The sequence below is a fragment of the Zingiber officinale genome, chromosome 3A (genome assembly GCF_018446385.1).
Source record: "Zingiber officinale cultivar Zhangliang chromosome 3A, Zo_v1.1, whole genome shotgun sequence".
NCBI classification, from domain to species: domain Eukaryota; kingdom Viridiplantae; phylum Streptophyta; class Magnoliopsida; order Zingiberales; family Zingiberaceae; genus Zingiber; species Zingiber officinale.
In genome coordinates this window covers 9,157,494-9,176,653 of record NC_055990.1, presented here as the reverse complement: position 1 = coordinate 9,176,653, position 19,160 = coordinate 9,157,494, and the positions used below count along the sequence as shown (strand labels likewise).

Genomic DNA, 19,160 nt, shown 5'->3' with positions numbered 1-19,160 from the left:
GGCATGCCGCATCAAATGAAAAAATAATAACTACGTATGCATGCTCCATGGTCACCCCCGCCACCTCTCCAGACACCACGACCCCTGTATGGCCGAGAGGCTTGGGTCCGTAACAAATCATACTAACCTCAACAGGGCGTAACCGCTATAGGGCGGCTGAGGCGTTCGGTACACTAAGTAGTTATCTAACTACATAGCATCAGGGTCCCTGACTACTCACATCATAAGCCCCCTGACTACTGAACCCTACAGACCCACTACTCAAGAGTGATCGAGGCGGACAGAGTACACATTGAGCAGCCTAATGAGCAGGACAGGATAGCGGCAACTGCTCCAACTACCACTACCCATGAGTGGTCGAGTGTGCGGCGCTAGATATGACTCACGACTCTCTCTCACCACAAGGGAGACAACAGTCATCAGCATGCAATGAATGATGAACATGATATATATATAATCATGATACAAACCCCGTCATCATCCATGCAACCCCCAAATCCACATATGCACTCCACAACATGAGTATAATCAAAATGATACCTCCATATATCCCACCAAACACATGTACACAACTACATATGTATAATCAACATAAATCCTTCAGTAAAAACACAACAGACATATGTATATACCCCAAACATACAATCAACACAACTCCTCCAAAAGTACATACCAAATACGTGTGTACATACAACATGCAAATGCACGGTCAACATGATGACTCCTATACACATACCACCCTACGTACAATCCCTACAAGACCTACTCTACACGAGTTATCACAACAGAGTAGATATCAAGAGTTGAGACTGTATATGAATTTAATGGATCATCACAATGTTCAAGCATAAGTCTCAAACGGGAAATCAACAAACAAGCACGATATAAGATAAAGCGGTCTAATCATCCAACAATAACCATGCACTAAGTTTCAAAGAAACTATATAGAGGTAAAGGAAGAAGTACCCGCCTCAAAGTGTAGATCGTGCTAAGTACTTCCGCGTCGAGACGCTCGTCCCGACTCCAAGTCCTGCATCAATCAATATATATATTTTATTTAGCTAAATTTATATGAATTAAATGGATAAATAAAATCCCTGACCCAATTAGGATCACTCTAATCAAGTCCGATCTCTGATTAATCCTCCAAACAATCCTTAATCCAACTCCTTCTAGATCCAAACAAAATATACAATCTATTAATCAATCCAAAACTCACTAATCAACACTTCTTAAATCCAACTCACCTAACTCATTATCATCATCCAACAACTAACCAAGCCACCACATTTGATAACCCAACCAACAATCAATCCAATGATCCAAAGAATGATCACATAACAATCTATATCAACCAATCATCATATCCACAAATTCCAACCCAATACAAACCCTAATCAATCTACGAATTACAACTAAGCACAGTTAACTCCACTAAAACCCCAATTCCAAACCCATCCCCTTTTCATAATCCTTCCACAAAATCTCATAACCATTAGCAATCCCAACAAAATAGATCATTAAGAGATCAGAAGAAGCACACTTACCCTGATGTGCAGACAGCGATCAGATGTCTATCCCTTAGCCAAACATTGCTCTGCCGATATCCACCCTAACAAAGAATCCATTCCTTCAAGAATCAATCCAATACAACAACAGAACAATCCCCTATTAACTCGGTATTGAACAGATCATACCTTAGTTCCATGTTAATAACCCCTTCTCCAATGGTTCACTGGCCTAGTACGCATTTCTTGAAACAAATGGCCGATGACAGTGTAGATGGCAACACAATCTCGGTTGGAACAGAGGCTCCATTGGTCGACACCACAGCACGCGTATGAGGCAATGAGGGACCGAACTAGGGTTCAGATCCTCTCCCTTTTGATCAGTGGTGGGTTGATCGAAGTCGACGGCACTGTGGCTCGACATCGGGCTCCCACGGCATCAGCAGAGACGCGAGAGGGAGAGGTCTGGCACTGGATCGGGGCACCGGAATCATCCCGCGAGTGGCTGGTGTTGGTAGAGGAGAGGTAGAGGGGAAATAGAAACACAAGATCGGCGATGGCGTCGACGTGCGGTGGCGTGAGGAGGCGCAGTCGGCGACCTAGGGCAGAGTCGTGAGAGGAGGAGTGAATCCGGCCGGTCGTGGCGATCTTGCTGGCAATCGACGATGGGGCTGAGCCAACGAAGAGGAGAAGTCGGTCGGTGGCTCCCGGAGTCGGCGATGTCAACCGGCGACGAGAAAGAATCGGGAGAGGAGGCAAGAGTCGGGCGCGATGTGAAGAGGAGGAGATCGGGGAAGAGAGGTTCTCGGGAATTGGGGGAAGAAAAAGGATCGGGGAAAATAAAGGGAAAAAAGGAAATAAAATAAAATAAACTTAGGTTTAATTTATTTAAACCCTAAGTTTAATCCTTAATCAACTCCCATTTAAATGGGTATCCCAAACAGGCTCTTTATTCTACCCCAAATCCATCCCCTCAAAACGGGTCATAAGGACTCCGTTTAAATCTCGAAAAATTTCTAAAAATTTCTGAAAAAAATCTAATTAGATTTTTCGTCCAATAATATTTATTATTTAATTTTTACGGTATCTTACATGCTTAGTTTAATATTTTCCTTGTTAATGTTTAAAGGTTTGCTAGTAATGAATTATTTTGCATGTACCACAAGTAGGAGTAGCCATGACCGAACTATGCAAAGATATATATGTATGCAAGTTCTTAATACCATGATGGAAACATGCCATTACACCTTGTTTGAATATAAGGCTATGATAGATAGTCAAGATTAGCTTCACATAGGTTGTATTTCAGCAAAGTTTAGATTTAGTTTGAGTTTGTATGCAGATTTCTTATAGCTTAAATGCAGATTTTTATAAGTGTAGTATGCTGATTTGTTTTCCCTTTGCTTTAAGATGTGCATGAACAGATTATAGCATATAGTAGTATGCTGATTTTGTTTTCCCTTTGCTTTAAGATGTGCATGAATAGATTATAGCATATACATATATATATACATAGCATTTAGTTTAGACTTTCCTTGCTATAATGAGTAGCTATAAGTGAGAAAAAGACCAAGGTCTAGTTAGAAAAGATAACAAGTAATTCAAAGTAAGAGGCTAGTACCCGACTTCCGAGGTTGTCGTTAAACAAATCCAGGTGACCAATTCCGAGGTCTTGGCCCTGGTAAGACCGAGGTCTTTACCCTCATAGGACTGGAGGCTCGCTACCTCAGTCTCTATTAGAGAGCGCGCATTTGGAAATAAGCCTGGGCCCAAGAAAGAGAAGAAGAAAGTTAAATATTAATCTCAAGTATAAGGCCATAAGTAAATGAAACAAGTATCACCTATGTTTAGAACTAGTAAAGTTTAGCTCTTATAATGCTAAGCATACAGTATTAGTTTTCATTTGCTTTCCTTATGAGTTTATTGAGCATGATTAGCTTTATTTCCCGTATGCAGATTTATTCTTGTATAATATGAGTATGCAGATTATTTTAGTGCTTTGCTATAGATGAGCTTGTGTAGCTTTTCTTTTTAGCATTTTAGTTTTAGCATCCTTTGTATCTTATGCACTTTTGAGTTTTTGTGAGATAGTTTAGTACTTACTAAGTGTTTCGCTTATAGATTTATTTTTCTCCTACTGCAGATAAAGGAAAAGCTATAGTATAAAGAGGAAGGCGACAAGGAGGATGCGTGATGGATGGTGTGTGATGTTGAACTATGGAAGCCTCGGGACTTGGCTAAGAAGTTGTTTAGAGTCCTTCTTTAATGTTATTAGAGAAGTTGAGATTGTTAAAGAGTTGTTTCCTTTTTCTTATGTTGCTAATTGAGTCTATTCCGCATTGTTAGTTTGGTTATTTCCCACTGTTGGAGCTTTATTCATTTGCTATTGCTAGAATAGTTTTCTTTAGGTTGTTGTGTCTTATTACTGCGTGGTTGTGAAGTATATATATACCAGCCGCATGTGGCTGATGGTTTATTTTGCATGTATTGATGATTATTATCACCGGTACAGGGGAGACTGTGCCAAAATTTTTCAGTAGGAACTTCTCTGGGGCCGTGATAAATTTAAGTGTTGCTAATAATAGCATAAGTGACACTAGTAAGTAGAGTAATGGTTAAGTAACGGCCACCTTTAGAGAGTAGTAGTAGTAAGAAGGAGGTGGGTCGTTACTGGCTGTTCTTGTTCAAATTTGATAGAAAATCTGCAGCTGAAAACACTGGATCTAAAACTACATGTATAAAAATTTACTGCTCAACTGAACTGCTAACCCACATGCCAATCTAATCAATTCATTCATTTTCCCCAACCTAACAAATTGAATTGAGATACACGGTAGTAAGGAAATCAAATACGAAGATATTATAAACATTTAAGCCATTTCTGTTCATAGCAGTAACCACGAAACTAATACCACATGCTTGAAATTTAACTCATCTCCTACTCGTTGCCTGGCCACAAAGCCGAAACCTAATCCATTCAAAACTAAACAATTTGTTCATCTCCAAATCTACACATTCTGAATTAAGTTTCATGGCAGTAAGTTTCAAAAACAAACCAAAACCACAACCATTCCTCCTATTTTGTACCACGGCAAGGAAACCCTAAAGGGACCAAAAATGTAACTAGTAAGGAAAATTTCTACTGGAAACCTAAAACCATAATTGTTCTTCATGTTCAGTGCCACGGCTACAAAAACCAAAGATTGCTAGATTTCGTATAAACCGATCATGCTCATCAAGGTCACAAACAGCTAATCTAATTCAAAAACTAAAATACTAAATTCAAAACCTGAAGGGAAACAATCCACATGCTTAACCTATATCAATCATCCTCTTTCTTTCTTTGAGGTTCACGGCAACAAGCCCAAAACCAACAATCTTTGCAACAAGCTTCAGAAATCAAGAACACAAAGATCCGAGAACTACTCTTACTGTAGGTGAGTAGCACTTACCTTGCTTCTTGGACTCACAACCGAACAAGAAGGGCTTCTAGGGTTTCAGAGATTGCAAACTTCAACCTCTTCTTCGTGCTCACGGGTTCCCCTTGATGAGAGGATCACAACCGTGTGGAGATCTCACGAGAATACCCCTTCGCCGGCCGCCGGAGATGAAGCCCTAGCTTCGTTCTTCGCTTCTGCCCAATCCGAGTCACCATCGCCATTCATGAGCGAGAGGAAATTAGGTCTCGGAAAATAATCCCCTAAGTTCCCTCTTTATCTCCCTTTATAATACCTAACTATTTCTGTTATTAACTACTACTTAAATTAATTTTGCTCTTTCTTTAATCAGCATGGCCCTGCTGGGTTCTTGGTCATCACGCTTCGCTTAAGTCTCGGTTCAGGTCGGAGGTCGCGGGTTCGAACCTCGGTCGAACCTCTTTATTTTTTGAAACTTCTTTCTTTTGGTAAAAATACCAAACGAACTCCAAAAATTACATAAAAATACTTTAAAAATTTCTAAAAATCTCTAGAATATTTCTATAGCATTTCTAAATATTTTTAAGTACGTTTAAAACTCCAAATAATAAAATTTGGGGTGTTACATAAATGTCCATACCTGAAACCATATCCTAGACTAGTAATAGAAGGTCAGGAGTAGTAAGGATCTACTATAGTACTACTCATAACTACAAGGGTAACATGTGAGGTATTTACATATTACCAATAAGTAATTTAGTGTCTAAACACATATCATAGGTATATAGCTCAATATATGTAAGCATATCAATCATATGAATATACTAAAAACACAACATAAGTAAGCAATAGCAGCATAAATATGCAACAGCAGCATAAGTAAGCAACAACAGCATAAGTATAATAATAACATCGTATGAACTGATGTTCATCCCGCCCACCTCTCTGCACCACGACCCCTTTATGGTCGAGAGGCTATATCAATGACAACTATACCATTCAAAGGCCACCACTACTCTCGAGTGATCGAGTGGATAGGTGCTGAGCAGTTATCTAGCTACAAAGCGAAGGGAGTCCCTGATGCTCGCAACTCCAGCTACCACTACCTATAAGTGGTCGAGTCGGCATGACAGGACAAGCGACATCTCCTCCAGCTACCACTACCCATGAGTGGCCGAGTGTGCAGCGCAGCCTGATGACTCACTTACCCACAAGGGAGACGTGGTCACCTGCATGCATGCAATGACATGATATGCAAGATGCAGTAGTCATAACATATATAAACAAAAATCAGGTATGCTACATGAAGCTGACATGCTCAATAAGATACATGAGTAAACAACAATCACAATAGGTAAACATGATATCTAATATATATATATAACAACGAGAGACTGTATAGAAACGTAGTTGATTATCAAAAAGATCAAGTGGATAAGCATCAAACACAGGAAAAATATGAGTGGAGTCAAGATAAACACAATATCCGAATATATAGCTCATGCACTAAGATAAATGCACTAAAGAGACAAAACAGGAAGTACCTACCTTTATCTGTCGATCTTGATAAATCAAACCCACGTTGAGATGCTAGTCTTGAATCAACATCCTGTAGATCACATAATGTATTTAGCTAATTACATATGAAGTAAATAGCTAAATAAACACCCCACCTAATTAGAGTGACTCTAATCGAGCAAGATTATGGATTAATCCCGCAATTAGCCTTAATTATACTACAACCTAATTAGATTAGATCTATACGTGTATCATCACCAAAACTCACCTAAATCTGATAATCATTCTAATAATCCTAACAATAAACATGTTATTATCTGAATCAACTCAAAATTCAATCCATAATATCAGCTACTAAACATGATAGAGAAATGAATGAACCAATCTTACCCCAATTTGGAGGTGGCTAATGGTGATGTATGGCTGTCAATAGAAGTTTACTACTGCCCCCACTCCTTCAATTGTTGGCGTAACAACCCAACCTTACAATTTAGCTAGCAAATCCAATGTAACAGAGATTCGGCTCTGTATCGATCCAATAACCATCATAGCTTACCTTAACCCGATCCTCAGTGTTGTAGCAGAGTACAGAGTACTGTTTCCCCCACTCGAATCCATTGTCGTCGTCTGATGAAGAACCCAGAGATAACTGGGGAAATTTGCACCCTTCTCCTCAGATCTACAAGGAAGATAACATTCTGGTGGTCATCCTGCTCCCCCAATCTCGCTCAATAATGGTCGGACTCGGTATAGTCGGAGGCGATGGTTGTGGCTCTACAGCTAGGTCACAACCTAGAGGAAACACAATAGTAGCTATAGATAGAGGAGTCCCATGTGTGCAGCGCCGACATCAATCGAGCAGAAGGTGAGATCAACGGCTCGATCCTTACGATGGCAACAACTACAGCACTGTTGATCTAGCATCAAGAGGAAGGGCAATAGCATTGACCAAATCGGAGAGGCACGATGAATCTGGCGACGTCCGACAATTGGGCGACACCGTAAGATTGAGAGGAAGAGGGATCAGGAGAGGGGTTGGATTCCTCCCCGTCATGGCCACATTCAGTGCTATTAGCCCTGGATATTGATGGCATCAGGGAGTAGTGACCGTGTGTCGGCACATGGTGGTCTACGACGATGCCGAAAGAAAGGAGAGGGTGAAGGAGATCGGGCGGTGAGGATGGCTAGGGCACGGGCATGGGCGTGGAATGAATAGGAAATGAAAGTTTATAACTTAGGTCCCTTTAATTAAAGTATAGGTTATTTTTTCAATCAACTCTCACTTTAGAGATATTCTAAATAGACATCCTCTAAGCCTAATAACTGTATCCCCTGAAAATATATCATACGAGCTCCAATTAAATCTCAGAAAATTTAAAAAAAAAAAAATTAAAAAATCTAATAAGTTATTCCTCCAATAACACTTATTATTTAATGCTTAGGGAATTATGCAATTATGAAAGGTGAATTATGTAATTATAGAATTTTTGAAAATTTTTAAAAATTTCTGAAAAATCTAATTATGTTAATTTTTGGAAGGTGAATTATGCATATGCTGATTTTTGATGGTAGAATGCTTAGGGATATCAATCCAATGTAGTGATGATTGTTATGGATGTGTTGATCATTGAGTAGTAAATTATGGATATGGATTAGTTAATGAATTAGTTAGAAATTGATCATATGGATTATTGTGTTAATTGAGGATTAATTGATATATAATTTAGTTATATAGTGGATTGATTCTTATTGGTAAGCTAATCATTTATGGTGATAAGAGATAATGGATTAGTTTGATTGTTGGTTTATATATTGTTAGATAATTGAAGTATGTTAATATAGAAGGGATAACTAATTGAAGTAGTATTGAAAGCCTAATCGGATTAGGATTATGATTAACTATGTCTTATGATAGAACTTAGCAGTACTATGTATTTTGTTTTGTAGGATAATAGTAGGAGACACATCCTGACATGGAGATAGTTTAGGATGATCTACATTTAAGGCGGATACTTTCTACTTTGTCTCTTTTAGTACTTTGACCTTAGTACATGAGCTATATTTTTGGATAGTTGCTGTATTTACATTGACTCCACTCATATTTTTCCTGTGCTTGATACTTATCCACTCTATCTTTGAGAAACTCATGTCCATATCTATACAGTCTCTCATTGTCATCTATGATATTTAGTAGATACTAGATACCATGCTTACTTACTTTGAATGTTGTTTATTTACATACCATATTAAGCATGTTGGCTTCTTGTAGCATACATGATTCCTAATTATATGTATATATGCTGACTGTTGCATTTTACGCATCATGTCATTTCATGCATACTGATGACCATTGTCTCCCTTATGGTGTGAGAGAGTCGTTAGTCAGGGTCGCACGCTCAGCTACTCATGGGTAGTGGTAGCTTGAGCAGATGTCGCTTATCCTGTCGTTCCCCACTCACTCACTCATGGGAAATGATAGCTGCAGTTGCGGACAACATGGACCCCCATCGCTACGTAGCTAGTTAGCTACTATACAACTGTCCCCTCGGCTACTTGAAAGTAGTGGTAGTTGGAGTGGTGTACAGTTTGTCACTAACCCAACCTCTCGACCATACAAGGTTTATGGTGCAGAGTGGTGGGTGGAAGTTGTTGGAATGTATACTAAAAGTCTAATTTTTTGTAAACATTTATTTGTAGACATAAGAATCACATTGGTCAAATGTCTACATTTATATGCTAAGTGTAGTTGTTCAATTAATTTATATTAAAGATAACATGGTGTTTGGTGTCACACATAGAAGATCATGTTATTAGTTCCTTATAAATTATAAACAGTAGCTCATGACCAAGATGGAAAGGAACAAACCATCGGAATGGTCGTAGTGTAATTAGGTATTAGTTTATCTTAACTATATAATTACACTAGTATACTTAGAGTGTATTGAGCAGGACCACCATAGGTAGTTTTCTATTTATACAGACTGCATAAAAGAACAAGACCTCGGTTATTATGGAAGTGTGTGCTCTTAAATCCTAATATAATAACAAGCACATATATTTAATATTTATTTCTTTAATTTATCAAAGGGTGAGATTTAGTTCGATAAATCAATAGGCCCAATAAGTTAGGAAATAATTATACTTATAGTGTGTATTGTTGATTATAGAAGGAAACTGTATCCTAGTGATCTAAGTTGATAATGTCCCCAAGAGGAGCTCATAAGGATTTTCATGTAAACCCTACAAGTGGACTTAGTCCGACATGACGATAAGGTTGAGTGGTACTATTCTTAGAGCTAGATATTAATTAAGTGAGTTGTTAGTAACTCATTTAATTAATGGGCATTCGATATCTTAAACACAGGGAGACAAACACACTCATAATAAGAAAGAGGCCAAAATGTAATTTAAGGTTGGTGCGGTAGTTCAATAGTAATTCTTTAGTGGTATGAATTATTATTGATGAAATTAAGTTGGGTGTTCGGGGCGAACACGGGAAGCTTAATTTCATCGGGAGACCAAAACCAATTCCTCCTCTCGGTCCCTATCGTAGCCTCTTATTTATAAAGTATTATACCCACCTTTACCCACTTTCTTACCCACCTTAAGGTGGTCGGCCAAGCTAGGGCCGACCAAATCAAGGCTAAGGGGTGCAAGTTAGTGGCCAACCCTAGCTTGGAGCCCAAGCTTGGTGTGGTCGGCCATAGAAAATTAAAGGATTTTATTTTTAAAAAAAATATTTCCTTATGTGGAAGCCATGATTTTAAAAGAGAGTTTAAAATTAAAATATTTCTTTTTATAGTTTCTACAAAAGATTAAGAGAAAGGTTTGTTATCTTTCCTTATTTGTAGTTAAAAGGAAGATTTTAATTTTGGTGATTTTTTTTTTTTTGCAAATCATCCACAAGTTTAAAAGAAAGATTTTAATTTATAAAAGTTTCCTTTTATAACCAACCATGAAGGGATTTTAAAAGAGAAATTTTTATTTTAAAAATTTTCAAAAATAAATAAGGAAGTTTTTATTTTGTGTTTAAAACTTGCCTTATTTGGAGCACTAGTAGGGGCCGACCACAACATGGATTAAAAGGAAATTTTAATTAAATTTACCTTATTAGCCATAGGCAAGGATAATAAGGAGATTTTAATTATGGTTAAATTTCCTTATTTGACATGACCATGGATTATAAAAGAGAGGGAGGAATCGCCCCATGGGATACACAACTCTCTTCTATTTTTCCTCTCCCCTCTTCCTTGGTGTGGCCGACCCTCTTCCTTTCCCTTTTCCTTTCTTCTTATTCTCCTTGGCTGAACCTCATCATCTCTTGGAGCTTGGAGGTGGCCAGATTTTGCTTGGAGAAGAAGGAGAGAAAGGAAGCATCCCTTAGAGCTTGGTTGGTGGCCAAAACTTGCAAGGAGAAGAAGGAGGCTTGATGGTTCTCATATCGGTAAATCTTTTCCCACACAACGTCCGAGATAAGAAGAGGAATACGATAGAAGATATAGAGGTTGTTGCTTACAAAGAAAGGTATAATTAGTAATTCTATTCCACATCATTCTAGTTTTTCTTTGTATAGATATTGAAAAACCAAATACAAGAGGCTATCGGTTTTATTTATCGCTATGTTATCAATTTTGTTTTTCGGTTTCATAGATAAATAATATGCTCCTATTGAGGTCTCTATAGTTAAACCTAGTTTATTATGAGAAATTAAATTTCCAATTTCTTTGAAAGGCTTTGACTAGGCGGTGGTGGATGATCCCATAACCAAGAAGGCCGAGTGTCTTGCCATGCAGTCCTAGAAGCCAATATTTGAAATAGAAATTTAATAACTTCTATAATAAAGGTTTAACTTAAGAAGAACACATCAATTGAACTTAGATCAATAATGTTAAGTTCTATTTGTGATCCAAGTTTAACTCCTGAAGATTGAACTTGAATCAATTATGTTAAGTTCCGTATGCGATTCAAGTTTAACTTCAGTAGAGCACATGGGTGGCTAGATTAAGTTCTATGTTTGTAAAAATTTTGTACAGGGGTAACAGAACGGCGTTCCGAGTAGCAACCAATAGAAGTGACCATCCTTGCATACGCTTTTGTTATTATACTTGCTTTTGCTGTTGTTGCTTACTTATGCTACCATTGCTTACTTATGTTGATATGCTTACATTTATTGAGATATATACCTGTTGTATGTGTTTAGACACTGGCTTACTTATTGGTAGTATGTATATACCTCACATGATACCATTGTAGTATGAGCATTACTATTGCAGATCCTTACTATCCCTGATCTACTGTTACTAGCTTAGGATATGATTTCAGGTATAGACATTTATTATGATATCATAGTAGTATCTGATATTGTTCCTATGAGACTGTATACCTTTGTATCTCTAGTTCTTTATTATGCTCGTGCATTATCTGTCTATTACCCGCTGAGTCCCAGTATTCACCACCCTATAAACTGGTATTCTTTCACCAGGTAGAAGGTAAAGGATTTATGAAGTCGCCTGGAGATCATGTCCACCAGTCCCATGTAACATTGAGCGACTTCTTCCGTTATTACTTCCGTTCGGTTTATTGGCTTTAGACTTATTCATGTACATGTATCTTTTATATGGAGTTCAACTTTATGTTTTCTTATATTTGGTTTGATGTTGTCATGTCAAGCTGGGCTGACTCACAGTTTAGTTGTATTGTAATTTTGCTTTCACTATTTTGTGACTTCCGTTGTGTTTTGTTTCAGTCATGTGGGTTGTTTATTAACTGCGTCGTTATGTTTACATTTCAGCCGTGTGGGATGTTTATTAATTGCGTGGTTGTCTTTATATCCAGGCGTGTGGGCTGTTGTAGCTTGTGAGTATCTTTAGTGATATTATATACTTGCTTTAATTGTCATCGTTATAGGGGAGGTGCTATCCGATTTTCGTCGGACAACCTTACCCTCGGGGCGTGACAGTCTATATTTATTTTACTTTTACTCTATGTTAATAAAGATAAATATTTTATTTTTATTATTATACATACTTAAAATTTAAAATATTAATAGAATTTTTGTTTGTTTGTTTGATGCTCTAAAATAAAGTATCATGATTTGTCATTGTTGTTTAACATTTGATGTTTTTAAATATGATATAGATTTATTTTGAAATTATAAATCTTGGATCATGATTTTCTATTTCAGTTTAACATAAAGTATTAGCAAATATGATCAGACTTTTTTTGGGCTAATTAGGACCAGTTAAAAATTGATATGTATTGATCATATATCATGTAATTTCCATACTACACATCCACATCTTAATATATATCTTTAATGATATTGGTATTGTGATTATTGTTGGGCCTTATTATAGATATATATAGTAGCTATAACGTCTTTAGTTCTATACCAATGAAGAGTTTACAGGGGTATTTTGTATCCATAAAGTTTGATACCAACTAAAATTTTATTTGTATTTCATATACAACTCATAAGTATTTCAAATGGGAGATTGTTGGATATTATCCCTTTTAAGTGGGTTTATCTATAAGTTGTATATGCGAATACAAACTGAACCCATTAAAATGATCTAACTAAGGTTTATTAGATTTTTTGGTTATTAGATGTAGGTGAATGCATAGAACCCTTTAACCCAATCTGTTATCATTTATGGGCTGATAATAGATCGAATTCCTATATAAGGGAGAGCTCCCCATTGAATTAGGACATCTTAACAAACCCACGTTCCTCATTGACGAGTGTTTGCGCAGTGTCATCACCCTAAATCCCTTAGAAGATCTTTTTTCATTTTCTTTCGCTTCTTCTAAAGGGAGATTGGATTTTGAGACAACACTACAAGACAAGGACTATGACTCTTCAATCAAGTTCCTTGTCGCTTTTGGTTTATGTTTTTATTTTGTTATGTCATGCTTCAATGAAACTATTGGATCTAGACGCGCTAGAGGGGGGAGAATAGTACTCATGGCTTTCACTTTTCGTATTCGAAAAACTTAACGTGTAATTGCAGCTGAAATTAACACAAACACAGAGGGACCCAAATATTTTTACTTGGTTCGGAGCCTTGGGCGACTCCTACTCCAAGGCTCACGCTCGTTGAGTGTTTACTTTGGGCAATAACTTTAATCGTGCAAAAGTACAAGAGTTTATTACAAATAATAATAAAAAAGCTATACCGTCAACACAAATATGAAGTTTCGCAGCTTCGGGTTGTCGTGGTCTTGTTGTAGCTCAACCGGAACATCTCGTTAGCAGTGTAACGCCCACCCTTCTTACCCCTAACCTAAGGTACGGATGCTACACTTATCATACCTTCTAAAGACTTTGTTATACTCACATTGCTCAGTTCAAAGACCTACTCTAAACTTGTTTCGACTATTAAGTCGTAGTTTGGAGCAATGTTGAGTTGGGATGAAGTCTAGAGCTGCTAGAAAGTCTGGGTCATGTGGTGATGACCGGCCGTGTAGCCCTACCATGCCCAAGTTTAGGCACGGTCGTGTGTGCCACATGACCATGCAAGGCCTTACCTGCTGGAGGAGGGCACGACCGTGTGGCTTCACACGGTCGTGTCACCTTGGCTGAGAGGTAGAGGGGCACGGTCGTGTGGCTCACACGGCCGTGTCACCTCGGCTGAGAAGTAAGGGGTGGACGACCGTGTGAATCCACACATCCATGTCTGTTGGTTGCTACTCGGAATGCCATTCTGTTACCCCTATATAAAAATTTATACAAACACAGAACTTAACTTAGCCACCCATGTGCTCTACTGAAGTTAAACTTGAATCGCATACGGAACTTAGCATAATTGATTCAAGTTCAATCTTCAGGAGTTAAACTTGGATCGCAAATGGTACTTAACATTTTTTATCCAAGTTCAACCGATGTGTTCTTTTTAAGTTAAACCTTTATTATAGAAGTTATTAAATTTCTATTTTAAAGATTGGCTTCCAGGAATGCATGGCGAGATACTCGGCCTTCTTGGTTATGGAATCATCCACCACCACCTAGTCAAAGCCTTTTACAGAAATTAGAAATTTAATTTCTCACAATAAAGTAGGTTTAACTATAGAGACCTCAATAGAAGCACATTATTTATCTATGAAACCGAAAAAAAAAATCGATAACATAGCGATAAATAAAACCGATAGCCTCTTGTATTTGGTTTTTCAAAATCTATACAAAGAAAAACTAGTATGATGCGGAATAGAATTACTAATTATACCTTTCTTTGTAAGCAACAACCTCTATATCTTCTATCGTATTCATCTTCTTATCTCGGACGTTGTTTGGGTAAAGATTTACCGAGATGAGAACCATCAAGCCTCCTTCTTCTCCTTGCAAGTTTTGGCCACCAACCAAGCTCCAAGGGATGCTTCCTTTCTCTCCTTCTTCTCCAAGAAAAATATGGCCACCTTCCAAGTTCCAAGAGATGAAGAGGTTCAGCCAAAGAGAAGAAGAAGAAAGGAAAAGGGAAAGGAAGAGGGTCGGCCACACCAAGGAAGAGAGGAGAGGAAAAATAGAAGAGAGTTGTGTATCCCATGTGGCTATCCCTCCCTCTCTTTTATAATCCTTGGTCAAGGAAAATAAGGAAATATAACTATAATTAAAATCTCCTTATTATCCTTGCCTATGGCTAATAAGGTAAATTTAATTAAAATTTCCCTTTAATCCATGTTGTGGTCGACCCCAACTAGTGCTCCAAATAAGGCAAGTTTTAAACACAAAATAAAAACTTCCTTATTTGTTTTTGAAACTTTTTAAAGTAAAAATTTCTCTTTTAAAATACCTTCATGGTTCGTTATAAAAGGAAACTTTTATAAATTAAAATCTTTCTTTTAAACATGTGGATGATTTACAAAAAAGAAAAGATTTCACCAAAATTAAAATCTTCCTTTTAACTATAAATAAGGAAAGATAACAAACCTTTTTCTTAATCTTTTGTAGAAAACTATAAAAGAAAAGATTTAAATTTTAAACTCTCTTTTTAAATCATGGCTTCCACATAAGGAAAGATTTTTTTAAAAAATAAAATCCTTTAATTTTCTATGGCCGGCTACACCAAGCTTGGGCTCCAAGCTAGAGTCGGCCACTAACTTGCACCCCTTAGCCTTGATTTGGCCGGCCCTAGCTTGGTCTCCAAGCTAGCTTGACCGGCCACCTTAAGATGGGTAAGAAAGTGGGTAAAGGTGGGTATAATACTTTATAAATAAGAGGCTATGATAGGGACCGAGAGGAAGAATTGGTTTTGGTCTCCCGATGAAATTAAGCTTCCCATGTTCACCCCGAATACCCAACTTAATTTCATCAATAATAATTGATACCACTAAATAATTATTATTGAACTACCGCACCAATCTCAAATTACAATTTGAGCTCCTTCTTATCATGAGTATGTTAGTCTCTCTGTGTTTAAGATATCGAATGTCCATTAATTAAATGAGTTACTAACAACTCACTTAATTAATATCTAGCTCCAAGAGTAGTACCACTCAACCTTATCGTCACGTTAGACTATGTCCACCTGCAGGGTTTACATGACAATCCTTATGAGCTCCTCTTGGAGACATTATCAACCTAGATCACTAGGATACAGTTTCCTTCTATAATCAACAACACATACTATAAGTAATATTATTTTCCAACTTATCGGGCCTATTGATTTATCGAACTAAATCTGACCCTTTGATAAATTAAAGAAATAAATATTAAATATATGTGCTTGTTATTATATTAAGATTAAGAGCACACACTTCCATAATAACAGAGGTCTTATTCTTATATTCAGTTAATATAAAAAAAAACTACCTCAAATGGTCCTTCTCAATACACTCTAAGTGTACTAGTGTAATTATATAGTTAAGATAAACTAATACCTAATTACACTATGACCATTTCGATGGTTTGTTCCTGTCCATCTCGGTCGTGAGCTACTGTTTATAATTTATATGGAACTAATAACATGATCTTCTGTGTGTGATACCATACACCATGTTATCTTCAATATAAATTAATTAAACAACTACACTTAGCATATAAATGTAGACATTTGACCAATGTGATTCTTTTATTTCAAAGTAAATGTTTACAAAAAGTTAGGCTTTTAGTATACACCCTAACAGTCTCCCACTTATACTAAAAGACTATGCTGCCATATATTCTGCCATACATCTGATTCTCATCCCCTTAGCATGCCGATCAAAAGCTTTCGCCGGAAGGGCCTTAGTGAAAGGATCTGCTAGGTTATCTGCTGATGCAATCTTGGCGACAACAACTTCTCCTTGCTTTACGATGTCTCGTATCAGGTGGTACTTGTGCTCAATGTGTTTATTTACCTTATAGGCTCGTGGTTCCTTCGAGTTTGCTATTGCAGCACTATTTTCACAATAAATTGTGATAATTTTATGCAAACCAGGAATCACATCAAAGTTCATCAAAAAGTTCCTGAGCCATACTGCTTGTTTGGCTGCCTCAGAGGTTGCCACATACTCAGCCTCCATGGTGGAGTCCGAAACGCATTTCTAATTTACACTCCTCCATGATATGACTCCAGCTTCTAAAGTAAACACATAACCTGAGGTAGACTTACTATTATCCCTATCTGGTTGGAAGTCCGAATCCATATAACCCACAGGGAGTAAATGATATGCCTGGTAAACCAGCATATAATCCCTAGTCATTCTCAGGTACTTCAATATATGCTTTACCGTAGTCCAATGTCCTTGTCCTGGATTACTTTGATATCTACTAACCATGCCCACAGCAAAACAGATATCCGGTCTCTTACATAACATTTCATACATTAGAGTTCCTACAGCCGAAGCATAATGAACCATCTTCATGACTTCTATCTCCTTTGATGTTTTCGGAGACATCTCTTTAGATAAAGGTACTCCATGCCTAAAAGGTAAGAATCCTTTCATGGAGTCTTGCATGCTAAAACGAGCAGGGACTGTGTCAATATATGAAGCTTGGGATAAACACAACATTCTTTTCTTGCGATCCCTTATTACTTTGATCCTAAGAATATGTGCACATTCTCCCAAGTCCTTCATATCGAATTGTTTGGACAACCATACCCTTACATCTGACAATACTTTGACATTATTGCCAATTAACAAAATATCGTCTACGTATAGTACAAGAAATATCACCACATTTTCGTCACACTTCTTATATACACAAGACTCATCCGGACACTGAATAAATCCATATGACTAGATTACTTCATTAAATCGGATGTTCCAAGATCTTGAAGCTTACTTCAATCCATAAATGGACCGCTTGAGCTTACACACTATATGCTCTTTGCCTTTTTCAATAAACCCTTCTAGTTGCTCCATATGGATGTTTTTCTCAAGTCTTCCATTATGGAAAGCTGTCTTGATATCCATTTGCTAAATCTCATAATCCATATGAGAGGAAATAGATAAAAGGATCCGGATAGACTTAAGCATGACTACCGGTGAAAAAGTCTCCTCATAATCGATTCCCTCTTTTTGAGTATACCCTTTTGCAATAAGCCTTGCTTTGAAGGTTTTCAGCTTCCCATCTGTCCCTCTTTTTCTCTTGTAGATCCATTTACATCCAATTGATTTTACACCATTTGGTGGTTCTACTAGCTCCCAGACCTGATGTAACGCCCACCTTTCTTACCCTAGGGCGGCGCTACGTTCGTACATGCTTCAGTTATACTATGGCAGCGGAAGAACAAAATTTTTTTTCTCTTTTTAAACATTCATTTTATAAGCATGATATCACAGATTAAATGTGCATATGTTGATTCTATAACTAATCATATTAATTTGTCCGGATCGTTCTTTGCCGAGCCACCACCACACACATCACTATCTGCTCCTCCTGTTGCTCCTCTAGCTCATCCAGCTTCTTTATCTGCGGTACAAGGAAAGTAAGCTGTGAGCACTCATGGCTCAGTAAGTTCCTTTCCTACTCACTAAAACCGAAAATCATCGTATATTAATATCATGCGTAGTATCATAAGCATACGACATACAAGGGTATCATATTCATATCATGACATTATATCTAATCATCAGATAATTCAAGCACATATGTAGGCAATGCATCATGAATTTGAAAGCTTATACTTATAAGTACTTGAAATTAATATCATCATTAGAGGGGATCCCGGTTTGTACCACATACATAATGCGCGCGCTTCTTAAGTAGGTCCAAGGTAGCAAGTCTTGAACCCTACCATACATACATACTAGGTCCGAGTCTTACTCCATCGACCTAGGGCATTCAGAAGCCCATTTCTGACGAGGCCCGAGTCTTATTCCATCGACCCCGGGGCGTTTACGGAGCCCACCCTTGGTACAAACCATACAAAAATAATTTATCATGCATAAGTATCATATCATATCCCTAACAATCTTTCATGCATTTCATTTTTCATTTCTTTTCATTATGTATAGCATTTCCTATGCTATCACATATCATGGCATTTACATAACATAAATTTCATTCTTTTCTCATTATGTATAGCATTTCCTATGCTAACACATATCATGGCATATACTTAACATAAATTTCATTCTTTTCTCATTATGTATAGCATTTCCTATGCTATCACATATCATGACATATACATAACATAAATTTCATTCTTTTCTCATTATGTATAGCATTTCCTATGCTATCACATATCATGGCATATACATAGCATAAATTTCATTCTTTCTCATTATGTATAACACT

At 37.3% G+C, this 19,160-nt stretch overlaps 1 long non-coding RNA gene across 1 annotated transcript; it reads right to left on the bottom strand.

Annotated features, from left to right (window-relative positions):
• Nucleotides 1-965: 965 nt before the first annotated feature.
• LOC122053544 lies at nt 966-2,336 on the bottom strand. The gene is made up of 3 exons (XR_006132226.1): nt 1,698-2,336; nt 1,548-1,612; nt 966-1,030 (listed from the first exon to the last, which is right to left on the bottom strand). It is a non-coding gene; the product is annotated as an uncharacterized LOC122053544 (long non-coding RNA).
• Between the last annotated feature and the right edge of the window lie 16,824 nt (nt 2,337-19,160).